Source organism: Falco punctatus (genome assembly GCF_963210335.1).
Source record: "Falco punctatus genome assembly, chromosome: 6".
Taxonomy (NCBI): Eukaryota; Metazoa; Chordata; class Aves; order Falconiformes; family Falconidae; genus Falco; species Falco punctatus.
This window is the reverse complement of record NC_137585.1, coordinates 15,040,981-15,061,230: the sequence shown is the minus strand read 5'-3', so window position 1 is coordinate 15,061,230 and position 20,250 is coordinate 15,040,981. Positions and strand designations below refer to the sequence as shown.

The following is a 20,250-nucleotide window of genomic DNA, read 5'->3' as shown; positions in this document are numbered from 1 at the left end:
GCACCCGAGGGCCGTGCGGGTGGGAGGTGAGGGGCGATGCTGCGGGGGGGTCTGCGCAGCGGGAGGGGGGCGCCCGGCTTTGTTTATGGCTGCGACGGGCGGTGAGGCGCTGCCCTCGCGGCCGTGTCGGCGGTCGCTGCTCGTCCCGCAGCCCGGGCGCGCAGGGCGTGCACACTGCGTGAATATTAAACGAGCGGCCGTGCAGACACTCACCTCCTTTTTCTACAGTCTGCAATAGCTTTCTCAGGTAACTGGAGTTGACTCTAAATGTGATTCCCGTGGGTTGACTTCTGTAAGCCTTATTCACGCAAGTAAGATCTTTATGCATGAGTAAGATTATTTTTTCGTTTCAGAATGATTTTGCATGTTTCCACCCTGAAGTGCATAACCTCTGATAGCTTTTGCAGAAGACGGGCTTGTCCGTTTCAATTTGTGTGTGTGCGTGCGTGTGCAGTCGCTGTTAATTTTGGCAGCTCGTAAGTAATCGTTGGTGAAGGTCCGATGTCTTCGTTTTCTTCAAGAATACATGAAGTTGGATGCATGCCAGGGTTTTAATATTGTGGAAGCAACAAGAGAGACAGCCCTAGAAAAAGGATCGAGGAAATGATTTAGCTTTTCTAATGTTCATCATTTCCAGCCAGTGTACTTTTAAGCATTTTGTTTTAAGTTGCAGAAGACAATCAGGTTTTGTGTTTACGGGCATGCTGATTAATAGTGGAAATTAGTCATGGAAAAATAGGTCTTAGACTACATTTTAAAGCTTCATATAAAATAAATGCTTTTTGCTGCTTCTGTCTCACATGCTTATTAGCTTTTACAAAAAATACAACTGTTAGGTGATGATTAGGCAGCTTTATTATGATTCAAATAAAATAAATAGTTCAATATATGCCAGATATAGAATAATGGACACACTTGGCGTCTGGCTCGGAGTTGGATGTAGAGCTGTGGTGCTGTCGAGCAAAACTGTTCTTCGTTCCTAACTTCCCCCCTAGCCAAGGCATAGCGTATCTAAAACTTAGTTCTGGGAGTCCAATGAGTGCTGCATATAACTGTAGTTTCTCTATGGTAGACGATTAATACAGACTTACTGTGAAACACGTATTGACAGGGATTTCATATTTGTAATATACACCATTGACTGACTTAATGCTTCATCTTTCTTTTTCTCATTAATCATCTAATTAGGGGAAGACTCTGGAAGGAATATGACATTAAGACACGTTCCCAGTGGATACACAGTAAAAAAGACACTGCAAAGCAGACAGTGTAAGAGGAACTTCCAGAAGTACTCATCACCCAAGAGAGAGCCAGATTTTGAACACTTCTAGGCTTGTGTTTAGGCTCCAGAGTAAAATGCTAAAATTTTTTGGTCTTTCTTTTCAGTTCTCAAACTTGTGTATCCAGAGTTCTTTACGGGACCTTGAGGGAAATGTGTCTGTGTAAGCCAAGTTCTGAGTCTTCAGCACTGAAGAAAATCAAGCCCTGAGCATTTCAGAAAAATCTGATCCTTGGGTTACAGTCATACTTCCCCGCATTTCCATTCTAGACACATTTCCTTTTAATTTTTATGACAGATAGAATTATAATTGTAAAATGTAGCCACAATAAAGCAAGTCAGTAAAATTACTTGAAGGTTTTGTTGGGTTTTTTTTTGTGGTTTTTTTTAAAATGTAGAAGCCAGTGAGATTAATGAACAGCTCTATAAATACAGATGATAAAATGCAAGATTGGTAATAGAACTGTAAGTGGGACTTAATCTTTGAACAAAAATAATAGGTTATGGCTAAAAATAGGATTTCCTGTTTTAACAATAGAGTTAAATATTGTAATGGATATTAACTGCAACAAGGTAGATTGGTCCAGAGCTGGAGGCTCTGACCATTCGCACCTGCTGACCTTCTGGCCTACTTCTTTATTTTCCTTTGAAGTATCACTCATGCATGTCTTTTTGATAATAAACCACAAATGCAAACTAAAAACCTGCTCTTTAAAGGGAAAATTGGAGCTTTTTTGCCGCACAGTAGTGGCACTATAATTTCTAGAACGTATTCTCATCTTGTGTAGCTCAGTGCAAACTGGTGAGCTGTGTTCAGGTGGTGCCAACATTTCCACAAGTTGTTGGTCCCATGCATGAGCAAGAGCATCCTTGCACCAGAAAGAAAACTGTTAGGTCTGGTTCTGATCGTGTAAAGAGTGTTTGAAGTGTTTCAGCATTATGGCTAGATAAATGCCTTCATATTAAGGCCAATAAAAAATTTGCCTCTCTGATAATGCTGTCCACAACCTCTGAAGGAACTGTTGAATAATGAGAGCTGGGTATCTGCCTACATCTGTGGCCAGGAATTCATTGACACTGAGCACAAAGAATAGAAGAAAATGACAAATGCTTGTCCAGAAGCACGTCCTTTTTGTGGCATTTGCTTTCCGCTTGGTTTCTTAGGATAAGAGTGGCAAGTTTGGGGTGTGGAGAAAACAGTGATTAATTAGCTAGCGTGTATCTAGCCCATGAAAGGCAGAAAATACTGTATGGGGGTGATTTAAGTGCTGTTACTCCCTGCTATTAAAGAAATTGCTTGCCTGCTCTACATCTCAGGTTGGAGTCGTAGGCGATTTTAAGGCATTATTTAAACTGCAGTTTAGGTCTGTTTAAGCAGAAGGGCCAGGGAAGGTCTTTCAGTAGGGAGAAATAATAGGTAAAGATTTTCTTGCTTAAGTCTTTTTTTTTTTTTTCTTTTTTTTTTTTTTAGTAGCTGCAAAATCTGTGTATGGGAGGGAGGAAAAGAGTCAAATGGAGCTGAGCGAGGAGCTGTGGTGTGAGGTAAAATTCTGATATTGTTCTCTCATGCCACCCTGCAAATACATTTGCATTTAAAATTCCCAGGCGAGCCAAACTGTAGGACCGGTGCAGAATGCTAAATGAAACCTGACAGCTAACTCAGAAAATGCCACATAACGATGCCAGGCATTCCCTTGCTCGGACAATTGAGTTGAAGATTATTTCTTGTAATGATTATGGATCTGAAACAAAGACAGGTGCAAAAAAAATACGGGGCATATTTTAGTCTGAGCTATTTTCACTTTCTGTCACATTGCCCTGTGACTGCTGGAAGACTCACAGGAACTGTAAACCCCAAATCCCTTTCTGCCCATCAGCTAGCCACAGTATACTCCTTTGTGTTGCTCAGGCTGAAATTCAATCTGCTTGGGAGGCTGGCAAGTGGTTCGGGGCGCAGTTGTGATCTGAAAGATATTGGGTATCACCGCTGAGGTACCCTTTATGCCGCTTGTGTGAGCAGACAAAGCAGCAGCTCTTTTGGGGAACTTGGTGATGCATCTATACAACAAGAAAACGTGTTTGTGCTCAGTGGTGGTTTGATGTAGAAGCCAGGATGATGACAACTGAGGAAGGAACCTGAAAGGCATCAGAAGAGCTCGGTGGGTTTTACCTTTTCATGTGTAAAATTTGGGTGTCTGCAGTTATTAGCAATGAATTGTCCCTCTGCAGACAGACTGACCGTGCAGAACAATCTGAGGAGGCTGAGTGATGGAAATGGGAAAATAAAATGAGTGATAGGTTAACGTGTGTATTAGGTGTGAAAGAGCACGTGCAAAGTCACAGGGCTGGAACAAATCCAGGGCCTGTGGTCAGGCGTGGCTGCTGCGGTGAAGCAGTAATACAAGGCAGCTCAGTTGTCCGTGATAGCCCAGTTATAAATGGAAGAGTAACAGGCTTTACATATGCATTATGGATGCATCTGGCTCCCTGGGTTAAATATAGGCCACCTGTCCTTTGAACGTTTGAGAGAGAAAGGAAAGAGCTGATTAGGAGAGCAAAGTGACTGGTTTCTGAGGAATGACTAGAACTGCTTAATATAGATGGATTATCTAAGAAGCAAAGATCCCAACGATTTCAGGTGTGGGTACTCAAGAGAGAATCACTTAGCCTTGCAAGAGGGTGCAACTAGACTCAGTGGGCTGCAAAAGAGAAGGTAACTTGAACATCAAGAAAAGCTGCTTAACGCACTGAAGCTAAATCTTCCATGAAAAGCACTGGTAACATTTTTTGTTGTTTTGTACAGCTCGTAGACAGCCCTGGAAAATGTGCAGGGCTGGCAGCTCGGGGTCACATCTACCCTGCCTGAGCTGTGCCTGGGGATTAGGGTGGAGGTTTTAGAAACAGGGCTTTTCAGTAAGCAGGCCACCTCCTCTGGTGAGAGTCAATTTCTCAACTCCTGGTGTGGTCTGCTGGAAGGGATGGTCATTCTCTGCTAGCTTGAATTAGATGCCTATAGGGAGGGAGATGCACTAGATGAATTAATAGATCTTACTCCATCTTTAGCCTGTGATCCAGGAAATCCGTGAATACTTATCTGGCTGGCAGCTAACATACATGCCATTATGCCGTAAAACAAACACTGTAGCATCTTGTATGCCTTTCTGATTGTGTGGCGAGGGGGGATGGGTGGAGGGAAGTGTTGGTAGACACTTCCCTGTGGTGAGCACAGCAGGCCAGGCTACAGATACTACTTGGTTTACATTGACTCTTGTTAGTTTGTGTTCTTCGACCCATGCTAAATTCTCCTCTTGAGGAGAAGCTGGAAAGCAGCAGGCTTGGGGTGTTTTCTTGCTTTGTATTCCAGCCATTATCAGCAAAAAAATAATGGATATTCTTGGACAGTAGTTACTTATGCCTTTGCCGAGTCCTGCAATAGACATGACATGGTGTACTTGCTGAAATGTGAAGAGCAACTTTAAAGGGGCGCACAGCTCTGCTGCAGGCATAGGCAATCACAGACAGGGTAGAAGGGCCAAGGGCTGTGATCCAGAATGCACCGCAGTCACGGGAGAGACTGCCACTTTGGATCAGCTCCAGCAGCTCTTCAGTCTGAGATCTCATACTTGTTTGTGTTTGGATTTAATCAGTTTCTTTGGGATTAAAGTATTTGTTAGTACGTGGTTCCAAGAATATAATGAAGTTGCAATTTCTAGTGATACTGTTCTGTTTCCCTTTTCAGATATGAGTTAATGAAAAATCTGATTAAATTAAGAGACCGCAAAATAGTATGATGTATGGTAGTATGATAATGTACCTCTCCCAGGTGGTTTGATGTCCTGACATGTTACCTTTCCTCCACTGGACTTGTTGTTGTATCCCAGAATAAACCAGAGTTTATATAAATTAGACAGGCTGGTACTGCAGAACAGGTGGAGTTATAAGTGCTCCAAGATGGTATGTTGTTGCTAGACAGGGAGGAATATTTTTATTCTGATTCATAGTGGCTGCTTTAAAAATTGGAGGCAGTTTGACTGTCTTCAGCATGAGTGGTTTATTGGAGGGCACGCAAGGAAAACATTGACAAACATTTACAACACTGGCTTGAGGATGACTCTCCTTCAATTGCGTGTAACTTGAGTCCCCAGATTTCCCCATCTGGTCACTTGGTACCAGGTTTTTACTTCCTGTGTTGTCCATTTGAAGTGGAAGGTCAGAAGAAAGGAAGCTATGAAATGTTGTCTTGATTGCAAAGGAAATCAGAAAGCTGAGAGCAGCAGTCTTCCAGAAAGTATGTTAACCCAGCTTGGATGTGTTCATCCAGCCTCTCTTGTAAGCCAGTACTGCTGGTTTTCTTTTCACCGCTATATTAATTTTTCTTTCTGTAAAATATTCTGTTAAGGTTTTCTCCAGGAGGGATGGAAAGCCGCTTCTTTTCCTTTGATTAACTACTTATATTCTGATATAGAGAAATACCAGTGAACTGGTTGAATTTTACAATTTTCATCGATTCCAATGACTAAATTAATTTAACATCCAATTGTCCCTGTAAGAGGAACACCCACTGTTGTCTTCATTAGTTCATCGGTATGACTTGGGTTTATAGTATCAATTACTTTCTAAAGTATGGGTGCTAAGGTTTGCATACAGACAGTCTTGATTCACTCCTGACTGCTCCATTGGTGGTTGCCATGACTTTGTGGTCATGGTTTTGCTTGTTTTGCTGTTTTTTGTGGTGTAGTTTTTGTTGTTGTTGTTGTTGTTTGGGGTTTCTTAAAAATTCATTTTAATTTCTTATCTGGAGGACTAGGCAAAGGTTGCTGTCAGGAGGTTATCAGACTTAAAAGATGATTGGGTTGGTTTGGCATAACAAAACCTCCACTCCTAAATAAAGCGTAGTTCCTGATGTAAATTGTCCTGTAATGTGTCCTATCGGTGAGGTCTGGATCAGTCCAATTCAAAATGCCAGGAAAAAGACATTCTTGTGGTAATTCTGGCATCCCTGAAGATAGAAAGTATTGGAAAATTTGAGAGAGCTTGTTCTCATAAAATAACCAAGCCAGTTTTGTGTAACTGAGAAGCAGCTTGGAAAGTTCAGATAAGAAGCCAGATGTCGGCCCAACCTTGTGAGATTTGCCTGCATGGATCAAATTTGGCATTACAGCATGCTTCCCAAATTAATTCTGTGATGTGTAATTCCAGCATGAGTCGATTTTCCATTTTATTCTGCATGACTTTTGTTCATCTATCATTATTAAACAATTTCCTGGAGATAGTCAGGCTTAAGTATGTGTTTGTATGACTACCAGAATTGTCTGCGGTTATACAGACAGGACAGAAAATATTAATGCAGGCTAGAAGATGAATTTTGCCCATCTACAGCACTGTGTATACCTTGTTACAGTCATCAAGGATTTCTCAGAGTTTACCAGAAGATTTAATTTGAAGAATGGTCCCGGCCAGGTACAAGATGCAAGGTTTAAGCTTAGCATACTCATATATAGTAAATTCCTCTTTCTTTTGCCATTTTTAGGCTCAAGTTTTTAACATTGATAACACACTATTGGCCTCATCCCTTTTTACTCTTTTGCTGGGAAAAGAGTATCCAAAATAATATTTATTAGCTGATTTAAATCCCATTAACTTCATTTCCTTTTCATGGAGTTTTTAACAATGTTTAATGAGAGATGCAACTGAATTTCAGGGCTGTTACCTCGCCCTGGATACATCCAGGTCTTTCTTGAATTCCCGTGTTGATCATTCACATTTTAATCCCCGTCCTCATAATTGTTTTGTAGGATATGGAAAGTCCTGTAGATGCTGATTCTGGTAGAGTTTGTCATGCTTATTTAACAAATAGTTCCACTCCCTCATTTATCTGCCTTAATATCTGTTGTTTGTTGGTGATTTGATTTTTCCCCGCCCCTGCCTTTAAGCCCTGGGGTGAGGTGCTAAGACCACACTGTGCTAAGCAGAGTACAAACACAAAACAAGGTGCAGTCCCTGCCCTGCACATTAAAACTTTCTTTTTATGACTAAAGGAGTGAGGTTCCTCCTAACTGATCTGTACTGGGACCCTTCCAGATTCTCAGTTGCAACTTGAGCAGCATTTAGATACCCTAGAAAGTAAATCTTCATTTTAGGGAAAACAAACTCGGCACCGCTGTTGCAAAAACAATCCTAGTGCTTGTTGGAAGCTGTGAAAATTCAAGTTTATAAAGCCTACCTATTATCTGTGTGCTTAGGCAAAAATATGATGCTCTTTCGTCTTTGCCTTGCTTTTCCTCATTCAAACAAGTCGGCTGATGAATGCTTTAGATGAAGTGTGCCCCTTCTATTCTCTGTCATCTTTGCTTGCCGCCTTTCAATAGTTTCTCTATTCAGTGTTAAACAGGAAAAGAAAGCCAGTACTAAAAATTAAGATATTCTGTTACCACATAATCCTGTGAAGAACCGTGTTCTGCTTCCCCCACAAATGGTCAAACTGGATTTTAGGGCCAGCAAGGAACCTTTCTATGAATGCAAGAAGAATGATAAAAGCACACTGAAATTACAGATCATTGCATTGCTGAGCACAAATACGTGGAACACTCTGTACCCTTTGAAGACAACAACCAGGAGTGTGGTTTTGTAGGCAGCAGGGGGTCAGAGGAAGAGCTTGGGAATGTCAGAGGGCAGTTAACTAGGTTTTTCTAGGCATTCCTTGTTTTTTCTTTGGTTTTCCTTACAGCTGCTTATACGTGCACAGACATATATAGATACCCATGCAGATGCATGATGTTTAACGGACCAAGCATGGAGGCTGACCCACTGTGCTTGAAACAGCAGCCACCACTCAGCACGTTTTACGTGTCCTCCCTAGCGCCCTGTGTAGCCTTGTTTGGGGAATTAAATGGAATATGACTCCTGGAAAGATACGTCGGATATCTAGATGACGCCTTTCTTGTACTGACACAGCTGGTGGAAAAAAGTGTATGGGGCTTGCCATTATTTTGATCCAGGAGGAGGCATGTCCAGACAGACCCTGGATGGCTTCTGTGCGTTGATGCCCTCACCAGCAGGTGCTAGGAAGGATGGATGTGGCTTTCTGCTGCTAGGACGTACCCTTGAATGCTACTTGCTTTGTGCTTTTAGGGAGCATGTGGGGAATGCTACGTGTTGTGAAGACCAACAAAACGGCTGACACATGTATTGGGATTCCTACTCTTTCAACCCGAGCTTTCCAAAGCCTGGCAAGATACATCTGGTAGAGCTCTGAAGAGCTTAGAATGGCTTTTTATCCACAAGTCCTGTTGAGCAATATTTACATAAGTTGGGGCAGGATCTCCTGTGGTTTGATCTTTGGGTATGGCCCAACTCTTTACCACTGTACGATTCCATATAAAGTTTAGAGGCATGTTGTGGTTTGGGATGCTCACAGGGATTAGGAGGACTTCTGGAGGGGCGTGGGGAGCTTAGGCAACCATTGCTACTCTTTTGGCTGGCCCCAGCAGCTCTGTGCATGCATTCAGATTCCAGATCCAAGCAAATAAAAGCTATTTGCTTAGGTCCCCTCCCACTGCCTTTTTTTTTTTTTTAACTCCTGCATCTGCTGTGTTGCACAGTCTCCTGCCAGCATCTACAAATGAGACAGTAATGAAGCAAATTTATTAAGCTGATAGATTAAAAATAGGAAATAACAGTGGATTTAGTGGAATTTGAAGACAATTCTGACCTCAGAGGAGCACAGCATGGTGTGCTGGAATAAAGCTGAAGGATGGTGCCCTTGATAGGGATGTCCAAAGTTATAGGGGATGTTTGAAGTCATTGAAGAGAGACTCACTTTGCTTGTGTTTTAAAAACACCATTTTTTGCTGACTCTACAGCAAAGCCCCTATCTTCCTACCTTGGAAGCAAAGTACAAACCATTGCTAAAGTGCACTAGTGATGCAGGTCCCCCTGCATCAGTTTAGTTCTTAATTTATTATGTTTTTTGCTTACTGAGAGGAAATGTGAAGTGGGTTGTGTGGCTTTGGATGGTGGCAGAAGGTATCTGGGAGTGGCGAGTCTGGCACTGCTGCAAACAGAACCTAGTGCTTGTGGCTCTGTAGCTGCTGAGCAGGGTGTGATGGGCCAGGGCTTACACTGTTGTGCAACAAGAGTTGGGTGAATTCTGGGAGAGTGCCTGGGTAAGAAATCTAAGTGCAGGGTTTATGTGAACAAGTGTGGAGAAGTTGAGTAATGCCCATGCATTTAGAGTAGCTAAAGGTATTGATTAATTTTGCATTGAGTTTTTAGGTACAAATCCTGTCTATAAGCAGCACTGTGTGCCCTCTTCCTTGGAGCTTTTCCATGCGAACAGTGCTGTCTCGTGCTTGCATCACTGACAGCCAAGTCGTGTGTGCTGTTCTGTTTCCCATCCCTCCTTCTTCTCCACCCCCTCTGATGACTTTTCAGTTTCTTCTATTTAAGAACTGCAAATTACTACTGTAAACCTATTACTCTCTAGGGTTATGTTTATCTGATGCTGATTTAACTGAATGGAGCTGCGCAACAGCCTAAAAGCTAAGACCATGCGAATTAGGATGCTAGGTCATGTTGGGGACTTCCAGTTTCTTGCAGTATTTACTCTTCCACTTAGTAGCTTGAAGAAATATAAGGGAAATACTTACTGCAGCCTCTATGCATGGAATAACTTCAGGGGAGGATGCAGATTCACCAGCCCTGCTGTACCTCTGTACACCTATGTGAAACGCAGTGCAGCTCCCTGGTACCGAAGTGGTACCTAAGTGGAAGATGGATGTTTGGCACAGCACAAGCTTGATACAGCTGTGACCTTGTGCTTTGTCCCAGCAAGGCTGTGCGGTGGGGGACAGTGTCAACAGGGAACAAGGACAGAAGGGAAATGACCTTCCAGTTACCCCTCCTCCCTCCCAGAAAAATCTGGGCCTTGTCAAGTCACCCTGAAGCTAAAACAGTTTAAAAACTCATTAAGTCAACCCACCGCCCTTGCTGGAGAGCAGAAATCTGGTCTTCATTTCAGTTAATTCTGGTTCAGCCACCAAAACCCCTTAGTATTTGACCCTTAGGGTGAATTCCAGCTGTTTATTTTAAAAAGCCAGTCTGGCTAACACTTTCTTGGGGCAAGAGCCTTCCTCTTATGGGGGATACCAAGCCTGAAGAGTCCAGGCTCCACAGAGGACATTTATATTCAAATAGAAACAAGCAGAGCTTTTTACTGAATCGAAAATCCCCATCTCCGGTGTGTTCGCCGGCTGACTGCTGCAGAGTCTTATTTGCTGTGCTTTTGTGGCTCCCTGGCAGTGCTCTCTGCTGTCACATTTCATTGTATGTTTTCCATGAGCACAAAGGCATCTGTGTTAATCTCTCGTTTTCCAGGCAATTCAGTGTTTTCTTCCAGCCTCTGGCTGCCTCCTTTTTCTCTGCTTCTCCCAAGGTGGAAGTCAAATTTGGTAAAATGGAGTAACAAATATGTATAATGGGGATTGACCCAAGTTTTCAAGACTTGAAAATTACTGTGAAAGGAAACGAAGTGGGCTTATGCCCTTCTTTATTTCTGGGTTGTTTTTTTGTTGTTGTTTTTTGGGTTTTTTTTAATAGAAAGTCAGATCCAGCCCAGGCTGTGAGTCTCTGTGACCACAGTAAGTCAGGCAAGGCAAGAGGGGCTCTTGCATTTCTTCCTTCAGCAAAACCTGCAGACTTCTGGTCAAATCCTGCCGCCTATGAAAGGCAGCATGTTATTTCAGCTCTTGAAGGTCTGCCTGTGGACTGCTCCATCAATGAAGAAAATGTACTTGGGGAAGCTAGGGAGGAGGAACATTCCCTTGTTTTTTTGTTTTGTTTCTCACTTTTGAGGACGATTTTTGTTTTTTTTCTATTGTTGTGGTTGTTTTCACTTCTTTGAGCATCATGATCATGTCAGAAAATGTTTTAGAAAGACTTATCTTTCTTCTCCTGTCCTTTAATTAGTGGATGAGAACTATCAAATATCATCCCAAGAATATTTTGGCAAAACCAAGACAGTTGTGGTGTATATGTAAGATAAACAGAAGGAAAATACCAGGATTTTATAGCAGTCATATAGTATTAATAGTAGGCTTTCAACTTCTGAGGCTTCAGAATTAATTTTGAGGCAGGGAAGTAGTTTTTTAATTACCTTTAAATAGAGTGCTGAGGAGTAAAAAAAGCTGCATTGACTGTGCATGGGGAATGGAGCACCAGTAACCCGGACCGTCTTTATTTGGGGACCACTGCCTTATAGTGGTCTCAGCGGGGTCTTCAGTATTGAGCTGGATACAGACTCAGTGTGAAACAAATGGAGTCTGCTGGCCTTTTGTGGTGTCTGGTAAAGCCTTTTTCTCTTGCATGGTTTGAAAATGAAGGGAAATAGGCAGTAATTTTGGGGTTGGTTTTTGAGTTGTCTGGCTTGCTGCTATGAGATTATGTGGAAATGCTTTCACTGCTCTTTAGTTACCCATGAATGATTGTGCCTAGAACATATCCCAAGAGAACATATGCTTCTGGTTTTGCTTATGCTTAATTATCTTTTTTATGCTGCCTTCCCACAGCACCTGCCTCAGTCAGATTTTGGTCTGTGACTGAGGCTCCACAGTTTGAGAATAATGCAAAAAAACCCAACAAGTAATAATTCAAAATCCTTAAATACAACTACTTCTATAGTTGTAGATGCTTAGGAGCCTGCTCGATAAAGCTTGGAGGAAAAATTTTCTTGACTTGCAGTTAATTTTTATTTTAGGTGCGATTGCCTTTGAATCTCAGAGAGTTTTCTCCGAATAAACATTCTGAGAAACGATGCTTAGGCTTGTGCAGTCTCTCAAGCAGTTTTCCTGTTTTGGGTTTGGTTCTTGGGGGTTTCCCCCCCTCTTCATTTTCTTTGCGTCTGAACCCTTGGCAGCTTTCCAGCATTGTTCTCAGACCTGCTGAGAAGGAGTGGAGGAGCTATGCTGTCTCGATGCTAATTCAGCAGAGATTGAGCGATAGGGTTTGGTAAAGGTTAGAGATGTTGGCTGAGGGTAGGTTCAGAGTCACCTACCGGGTCATGTGCCTCAGCTTGTGGTTCCTCCAAGTTGTACGTGCCTTTTTCTTTCTTTCTTGGGGAAGGTGTTACCAAAGCTGGCCATTGGTCTTCAGGATCTCTCTTCTGATTAACTTTTTTTTTTTTTTTTTTTTTTTTTTTAATGCGTAAGTGGAATAACTGATGCTTTAGTGCGAATACTGTGGTCCTGGCAAAAGCCTGCCTCTCTCCCTTCATTATAGATGCTGTACAGGTGATTGTGTCTCTGCATAATGCAGAACAGTGACAAACAAGACTCCAGGGAATTTCATGGTCAGAGCACTTACTGGCCAGAATTGTCCACCAGCACAAATTCAACAAGCTTCGCAGTATGCCTTGATACCCAGATTTTTCCTTCTCTTTGGTTACCACTTAACTTTTGGCTATTGTAATTTCATAAGATTTCCCAGAGTTTGGTTTCACATATAGCAAGATCTTCTGGTTGGGTTGTGCTGCTGGATCTGAAATCTAAATCAAGTTGCCTTTCAACCACTTGTGATAACAGGATCTCCAGTGTTTCCTCTGTTTTCATGGAAGCTTGAAAATTCTCCAACTATATAATCTTTTGTTGAAGAAGCAGTTTTGTTCAGGTTTTAAATGGCTGCTCCTCCTTGCACAGGGTTTTCACCTGCTTAAAAAAGGGTTGTAGAAGTAGTGTTAAAAAAGTTGTATGTTTACGTTCTCCTTGCACCAGCAGAAAATTGCATTGAGGCTTTTGCTGGATGACTCAGATAAAGCACAGCAAAGATGCAGCGCTGCCATCCACTCTGCAAGCTGCTGTTTCCCGGTAAAATATGGAGAGGCCCCCTTTGCCCCAGCTGTTTGATACTGCCCCTGCACCTCTGCCAGCAGTTAGTCTTGCACATGTCTGCTTAGCAAAATAGACAGTGTGAGCAATCCCTAACATATTTCAGGGAAAATCGGAAAGCTCGGGTTAAACTGTGAATGGGAGATGCTTAAATGAGGGTGGCTGTCTTGGTGCTGGTGTGGCTGCTCCTCCTCAGCCCCAGGCAGGAGTGATCTCTAAACCAGTGACTACTTTAACCCTCCCACTTACATCTGCAAAGGGATCTGTTTGCACAGTGTGATGGTATCTGAGCAGAAACTTAGAGTGGTTTAAATAAATCCATTTAACACTAGTGCAGCTATCATGTTGTGCATGTTCTGGCAGAACTTGAGTTTTCCTGTGAACCTTGGATAACGTGTTAGTTTGCAAAACGTTCATCTTTAAATTGCCCGGTATTGTTTTTCTAGCAGCTTTTTTTTTCTCCTCTGCCTGGTGAGAGGCTAATGCTTGGGGCTTTCCGTTATGAGTGGGTTTTTCTGTCCACAGGTCTTGGTACATGCCTCCAAATCTCACAGAGCACTGTGCTGGGAGCAGGCTGCCTGTGGCCTCTCAGCAGGCAGTAACTCTTCCTTTGCTGGAAACAAACTCATCCATCCATTCATGTGTGACAATCTCAACAGTCACGGAAATTTCAGTAGAAATAAAGACATGACAATGAAAGTCTCTTAGGACAACCTGGCAAATTCAGATGGGGAAGAAAAAGACATCACCACCCAGACTGAAAAGGGTGTAATTTTAAAAAGTTTAAAGTTGTGTAGACCTTTAGCCAAGTTGGGAACCAGTTGGGTAGTCCAGGATAACTCATTGCTTTTACCAAGTGGAGGAGAATAGAAACGTTTTAGGTTTTTCTCTTTATTGGTGAATCAGGGTTCCTTTTTTGTTCTTTTTATGGTAAAGATGGTTTTTTTCAGTTCAGCTGATACCAGTTTAGCCTTCTAGATGGTCTTGAGGCTTCTGTGTTTGTATGCTCACAACAGTGGCAGATTGGGACAATGCCGTGATGATTGACAAAGTCACATCATTTTCTGGCTGTAGAATGACCAAAAGGTGACTTTGTGATACTGCTACTGTTGCTGTTATTTGATCACGATTGTACTTAAGCAACTTATTAGCAGAACCATTGTATTAGACTTTACATAAATACATGGAAATAGATACTTTAAATGCATTTATATACACACACACATATAAATGCATAGACATTCTCAGTTGTTAAAAAATAAGAGGTCTGGTAAGAATTCTTTGGAGTGAGAAGATACCTAGAGTCAGTGCCAGTGAGGATGCTGCAGCCTCCTTCAGTCCTCTGATAAATACCTGGTGTCAACTGGCATGATCTAAGTCTTAATGGACAAGTTTATATTAGATTTTTCTCTGATTAAACTGCCAGTAGTCCAGCAGGAACAGCTTCCAAATCATGCTCTCTTCAGCTGATAGGCAGTGTTTTCTTCCTTGATTTCTTTGCAGCTGGTGAGCCAAACCAGCATTACACCTGCCTGCCATTCATCTGGCAGCTTTGCCAGTGCCAGACCAGCTGTGCAGCAGCAGTTGCCATCTGTCTGGGGTGAGGACAGATTGCTAGTACAGAGACTCAGGAAATAATTAGAAGGCGAATTTAATTTGCTCGTCAAGCACGTTGAGGTCCAAGTAGCTCTCCCTCCCCCTGCTGAAAGAATCGGGGCGGGGGGAAGGAAAGAAAATTATAGGAGGGAAATACAGTGAGGAAAGAATCGAGCTGTGTCCTTGCCATCTGTCCACTTGGACGGGTGCAGCTGCTCTGCCATTGACAGGTTGCTGTCTCTCCACTCAGCGCAGATGGCCAAATGACTTGCATCGTGAACACAAATCACTGAAGATTAATACTAGTAAATAGCCTGGTCAGAATAAACTGTACCTGGAGGCAGAGCCTCTAGCTGCTTGAAAACGATTAGGTATCCTATCCTTTCTCCCTGCTCTCCACTGAAGATTTTCCCACAATTTGGGAGGAAAACATAATTTCAGTGCACATGCTTTTTTTTGGATCAAAGCCCATACCTTTGAATGCAGCATGTTCAGTTTTGGAACATGAAAAGGTTATCTAGAAGCAAAGGGGAATAGCCAGTTGGAGCTATAGTGGGACTACTGTGCTTAAAATTAGTTAAGGATGTGCTTAAATGCTTCGTTAGCTCAGGGCTTCCATCTGCTACTTGGGGCTGTACCGCTTCTGACAGTCCCAGCTCCAGGGGCAGGTGGAAACATGGAAAACAGGCAAATGCAGACTTCAAAGTAACGAATATTCAAAACTAAACAAAAATAGCAAGGGCGTAGTGTGCTTTTGTGAATGGCTTTAGGCACCTTTCTTGAAATTTCAGCTGGGCACTCAAGAGGTGTCTGAGGGGTTCCCCCAGCATAAAGTGTGTGCGAAGTCCATGTCTCCTCTCCTGGAGCCACAGGCTCTTCAGGGTGGTCTTCTAACAACCTGGGTACTGATCCAGTATCTGTTGACATCAGTAGAAAAACACCTTGTGTACCCAGTATAAAAAAAATTCAGCACATGACTTTTTTTGGTTTTCCTCTCCTGGTATTCCTAATGATCATAGAGATTTTCCAGAGATTAGTCACTGGCAAGTTTTCCATTCCTGAGCTCAAAGGACCATTCCAGCAGTTGTTAATCCTCAACAATAGCTCTGTACTTGAGTCATTACTGCAAAACTGAATATTGTTTAGAGGCTCAGGGTGGCTCTTGTAGCTGTTCAGGGAGGTGATGATGGGATGACTGTTTCTACATCCCTGGTATTTTTCTAGTCTACAAGTACATCACTGTAGGACTTTAGATTATGGATGGCAGCAGCACAGAAAGACAGCCAAATTGAATCCAGGTGCTTTTTATGATAGTCCTGTAATTGCTGCTGCTTCTATTAACCTCTTCTTTTTTAAACTTACTATCTTACTCTCTTATTTCCCACAAAACCCTTCCCTATGTACTGCCTCCAGCATACCAAGTCCTGACATGGTTGCACAGTTTATGTGGCCTCAGGCTGGTTGCAGTGATGGAGGATTGATGAAGCCATGAACTTGCTGGCTTCTGTATAAGTCCAAGCTCAACATGCACATCTCCCCAAACTTTGGCAGCCGAGAGATGAGACTTGGTTTGTCTTCTCCCAGCAGTAGTTTATCCTCTGCTATCCAGACATATCATCCTCACTAGAGAAGAGTCCAAAACTTTTTTTATATCCTTTTCCCCGTTATTCTCAAGGGGTTCAGGCAGCAGTACCTGCTTTGAGAATGGCAGCCGATGTAGGCTGTGAGCTGTATTCTCATGTCACTGGGTTTCCTCAGGAAGGTTTTGGCTGAGCAGCTGCCATCTCGTGTGTAGTCAGAAGCAGAGTCTGAGAGTGTAGTAGAAATGTCAGAGGAAATATAAGGAGTTGCTACCTCCAGCTATTTACTACCTTTCTTCAAAATCTGCAAGGCTGGTAAAGCAAAAAGTATCTCAATATTGCATCTGGCAGCTTCACTGGAACCTCACCTTTCTTGGCAGCAGAGCTGACACCATTGGATTTTGCAGAGAAACTGTGTAACACATCCCCTCTGCCAGCTTTGCTTCGCTAGAGCGGGGGAAGGGGCAGAAGGGGTAGTAGTGTTATAATTTCTTAAATTTCTCTGCAAACTTGGAAACCATCTGTAATGTGCTTAGGGTGAACTGCCTACTTATTGTTCTTATTGTTATTTCCTCCACCCCCACCCCCCTTCCCTCATGTTATGAAATGCAAGTGGCAATCACTTCTGCTTTCGGGTTGTGTGACTCTGGAGTACTACCCATGTAAGGACTGGTTTGGGGGTTATTCTTTTTTTTTTTTTTTTTTCTTTTTTTTTTCCCCTCTTTTTTTGTTTTATTATGCAGTCATCCTGGAAGGTGAGAATTACCATGTTTCACACTCCTTTTGCCAAATCCATGCCACCCAACCAAAATTTTCTTTTGCAGCCAGGACCTTTTGAGCATCTCGTCAAACTCTGCTACAGGTCCTGTGTATGTCTCTAATCTGGTTCCGATGCTGGTGTCGTTAGGTTTGGTTAGCCCTACTGCGACCATAAGTAACCCCAGCTCTTCTCTAAAAACAGAGAAATGTGAGTGGCTTTTGCTGTGGTGTATGCCTGAAAAGTTTCTAGCTCAGCACCTGGTGGTTTGAGTGGAGATGTCCATGTTAATGTTGGTGGGCCTTAGAGCATGTTCAGCAAAGTCTACAGATTTGTGAAAAGAGACATAGTTGTCGAGGGAGTTTGCGGGTCATGACCTTGTCATTCCTTTTTGCTGTGCGGACTTGAAATTCTTGCTGCGTTGGAAGTGAGTTTTGGCTCTGCTCTGCTGTCAGTTGTCTGTCTCTGCCTCTCCTGTTGCTTCTTCCAAAGCCTGCTTATGGCTGGCTCTGCCAGGAGCGATGGATCAGATGAGGAGGGTGTGATTTGTTTCTCTAAGCTGGCTATGAGTCTCAGTTGCCCAGGATCCATCAGTCTCTTAATCTCTCCCTAGAGGGTTGCTGCTGTTCTTAATAGGAAGCTACTGTTCACAGCGGGTGTTTTTCATGTAGGCTTCAGAAGCAGCTTCCTCAAAGGTGGTCTCACACCTCTGCAGACAGAGGCTGAGCAGTGGGCTCGGAGAGGGACTGGGGTGAGGGTGGCTGTGGGCAGGACCTCCTCGCAGTGCAAGAATTGATTATAAATGAGAAGACAAATTGAAATGTTCCCTTTTTGTTTTTCCACCTCCCACAGTTCTTGGGAATGAGGAAGGAGGCCAGTAAGAAATGTTGGCATTTCAGTTAAAAACAAAGGTAGCTGAAGGGGAACGACTCTTGTGTTTCTTTGTTTTGGGTTTTTTTTTTTGGTTGTTGTTATTTTTGGACAAATGTTGCTACAGAGATAGTGCCAGATGCTGTGTAAAAAATCCTGGCTGAATTTGCTCAGTTCTCAAATACAGGGGTAAAGCAATTGACAGACCCCGTCTGTGAGATTGCCTAAAGTGACTGAGCCACCAAAGGGGTGTCAGCGGGTGCTCAGGTGAAATTCTTCCAAAATGCCCTCATTTACACTCACTGCATCCTTTCCCAGTAAAACCCTTCAAACGCTGCTTCAAAAATTCATGAATTTGAGTGCTTTAATGGAAGCAAAGGAGAGACCTTTCTGTTTTGTCCTGAAAGGGCCTGTGGAAAATTCAAAGGGAACTTTTAGTGTTTGGTTATGCTGCATTCACCCTCCAAGAACCCTTTTCCCTGAGTTAAGTGAAGCTTTAATGTCTTATTGAGATTGCTGTGGGATGTTGACTTACATGTGAGACCTTTAAATGGGCAGCCTGTAAACTAAGGCACTTAAAATCGAATATGGATTTAGCTTAAAATGATGCACATTATGAATAGGATTTTCCAGTATTTTCCTGCTAAAATTGTTGAATATTTTTTTATAATTTTCATTAAATCAAAGCCAGGTCAGTGCAGAAAGATTTAAAAATGTTAGTCAATAAAGACTTTTATGAATTTGATGAGCACTGCCGTCAGGATTTTTTGTGTGTCTGTTTTGTTAAGTCGTAGTTAGCCCTTGAAAAATGTGTTGCTGTTTTACCTCTACAATTAAATTCACAGCCTGCTTGCAGCATGGAAATGCTGGCAGTGATGTAGTTGCATTTGCAAGCTTTGCTTGTGAGATATTTTCACTTAAATCCAAATTAAACTTGGGGTGCTGTGAAATCCAGTTCACAAGGTGCTGTCTGCAAAATGGAGCATCACCACCTACATTTGTGCAAGCATGCTTGCAGTTATCTGTGTGCCACTTGTCCGTGCAATCAATTAGTCCTTACATTTAAGTTCTGGTCTATAGGAAATGTAGAATGAGAGACGTTTAAAATAGGAGTTGATGGAGTTTTGAGTGTGGAGAGAGATTTTAAGTAGCAGTTTTGAGTGTGGAGAAAGTCATAATGTGAGATAACAGAGGAGATCTTCTGGTGCTTTTAGACAAGGGTAATCCTGTAATTAGCCCCTTAAAGGTTTTGGTTTTTTTTGTTTTGGTATATTTGAATTTTGTCTCCATGGAGTGAAATTAGACACTTCTTTTAATGCAGAGCTTTCTATAACTTCTTCATCTGACTTCTTTTAAGAGTAACACCAAGGATTGTCAGGAGAAATTACTGCCTTTAGGTTCCTGTCTCTATAAGTTTATGTCCTCAGAGATATAAAAGCAGATTAAGTGTCGCTATTGCTGCAGAAAAGAAACTCAGCAATACATGCAACAGAAAGAGTCTGTCAGTAAAAAAAAAAAAAAAAAAATACCCATCTATGAGAAGTCAGCTTTAAAAACAATCTTCTTGTTTGTCTGAGGTATAATGTTGCCCCAGGGAAAGTCAACAGGGGGTTCCCTATCCATTTCTGTAGCCAGAATTCATCCTTCAGTTGTAATTTGAATTTGTGGTATGAGCTTTAATTCCATTAAAGTGAAATACTTCTCTAAAGGAGAAAGATCAGGGAATTAAAGCCCAGAAGACATATTGCCATCTTTTTATTTCTGGCAAAAAAAAAGGAAAAAAAAAATTATACCTGCAAATCGTTCACAGATCTGAGAGAAGAGTGATCCAAGGTGCTTGGGAAGCCAGGTATAGCATAGTCTGAACTCCATGGTTTGCGTTGTTGGAACCAGTTGTAGACTGGCTTCTTAAGTGGCTGGGGAGGGGAAGGCTAAGAGCACAAAAAGCCACTTCATAGACTGAAATAAAGCTTAGCTAGCCTAAGGAAAATCTACATGTATGGAACTCGGGGAATAAAGCCAAGAGTACAGATGTTATGGTTTATATCGATGTCTTTTCACTTCATTCTTCCAACGTGCTTTTTTTCCACGCTTCTGGTTGATTGAGCTGAGCTTGCAAAATTCTGAAAGTAGTGACCAAGCCTTTGCAATTTCCAGCCATTGATATGCTTCCCGGTCATTGCAGCCCCAAGTTAAAATCTTCCAGTAGAAAAAGGTCCATAACGGTGCTGCTCTGGGTTTTTGCACAACAGACTTTGGTCATGTCACCCTGCCAGGCTGATTGTGGTT

At 42.4% G+C, this 20,250-nt stretch overlaps 1 protein-coding gene and 1 long non-coding RNA gene across 5 annotated transcripts in view; one reads left to right on the top strand and one right to left on the bottom strand.

The window, feature by feature from the left end:
- Nucleotides 1-3,438, bottom strand: part of LOC308065176 — a 29,441-nt gene extending 26,003 nt beyond the window's left edge. For 2 of the 3 annotated variants that reach the window (XR_013928699.1, XR_013928700.1), the window contains exon 1: nucleotides 214-3,436. This is a non-coding gene — a long non-coding RNA (uncharacterized lncRNA). Of the gene's footprint in view, nucleotides 1-213 lie in introns of all 3 variants that reach the window. The other variant, XR_013928698.1, reaches the window with a different exon arrangement.
- PRR5 (proline rich 5) overlaps nucleotides 1-20,250 on the top strand; it is a 93,864-nt gene that overhangs the window by 356 nt on the left and 73,258 nt on the right. The window lies entirely within an intron of this gene.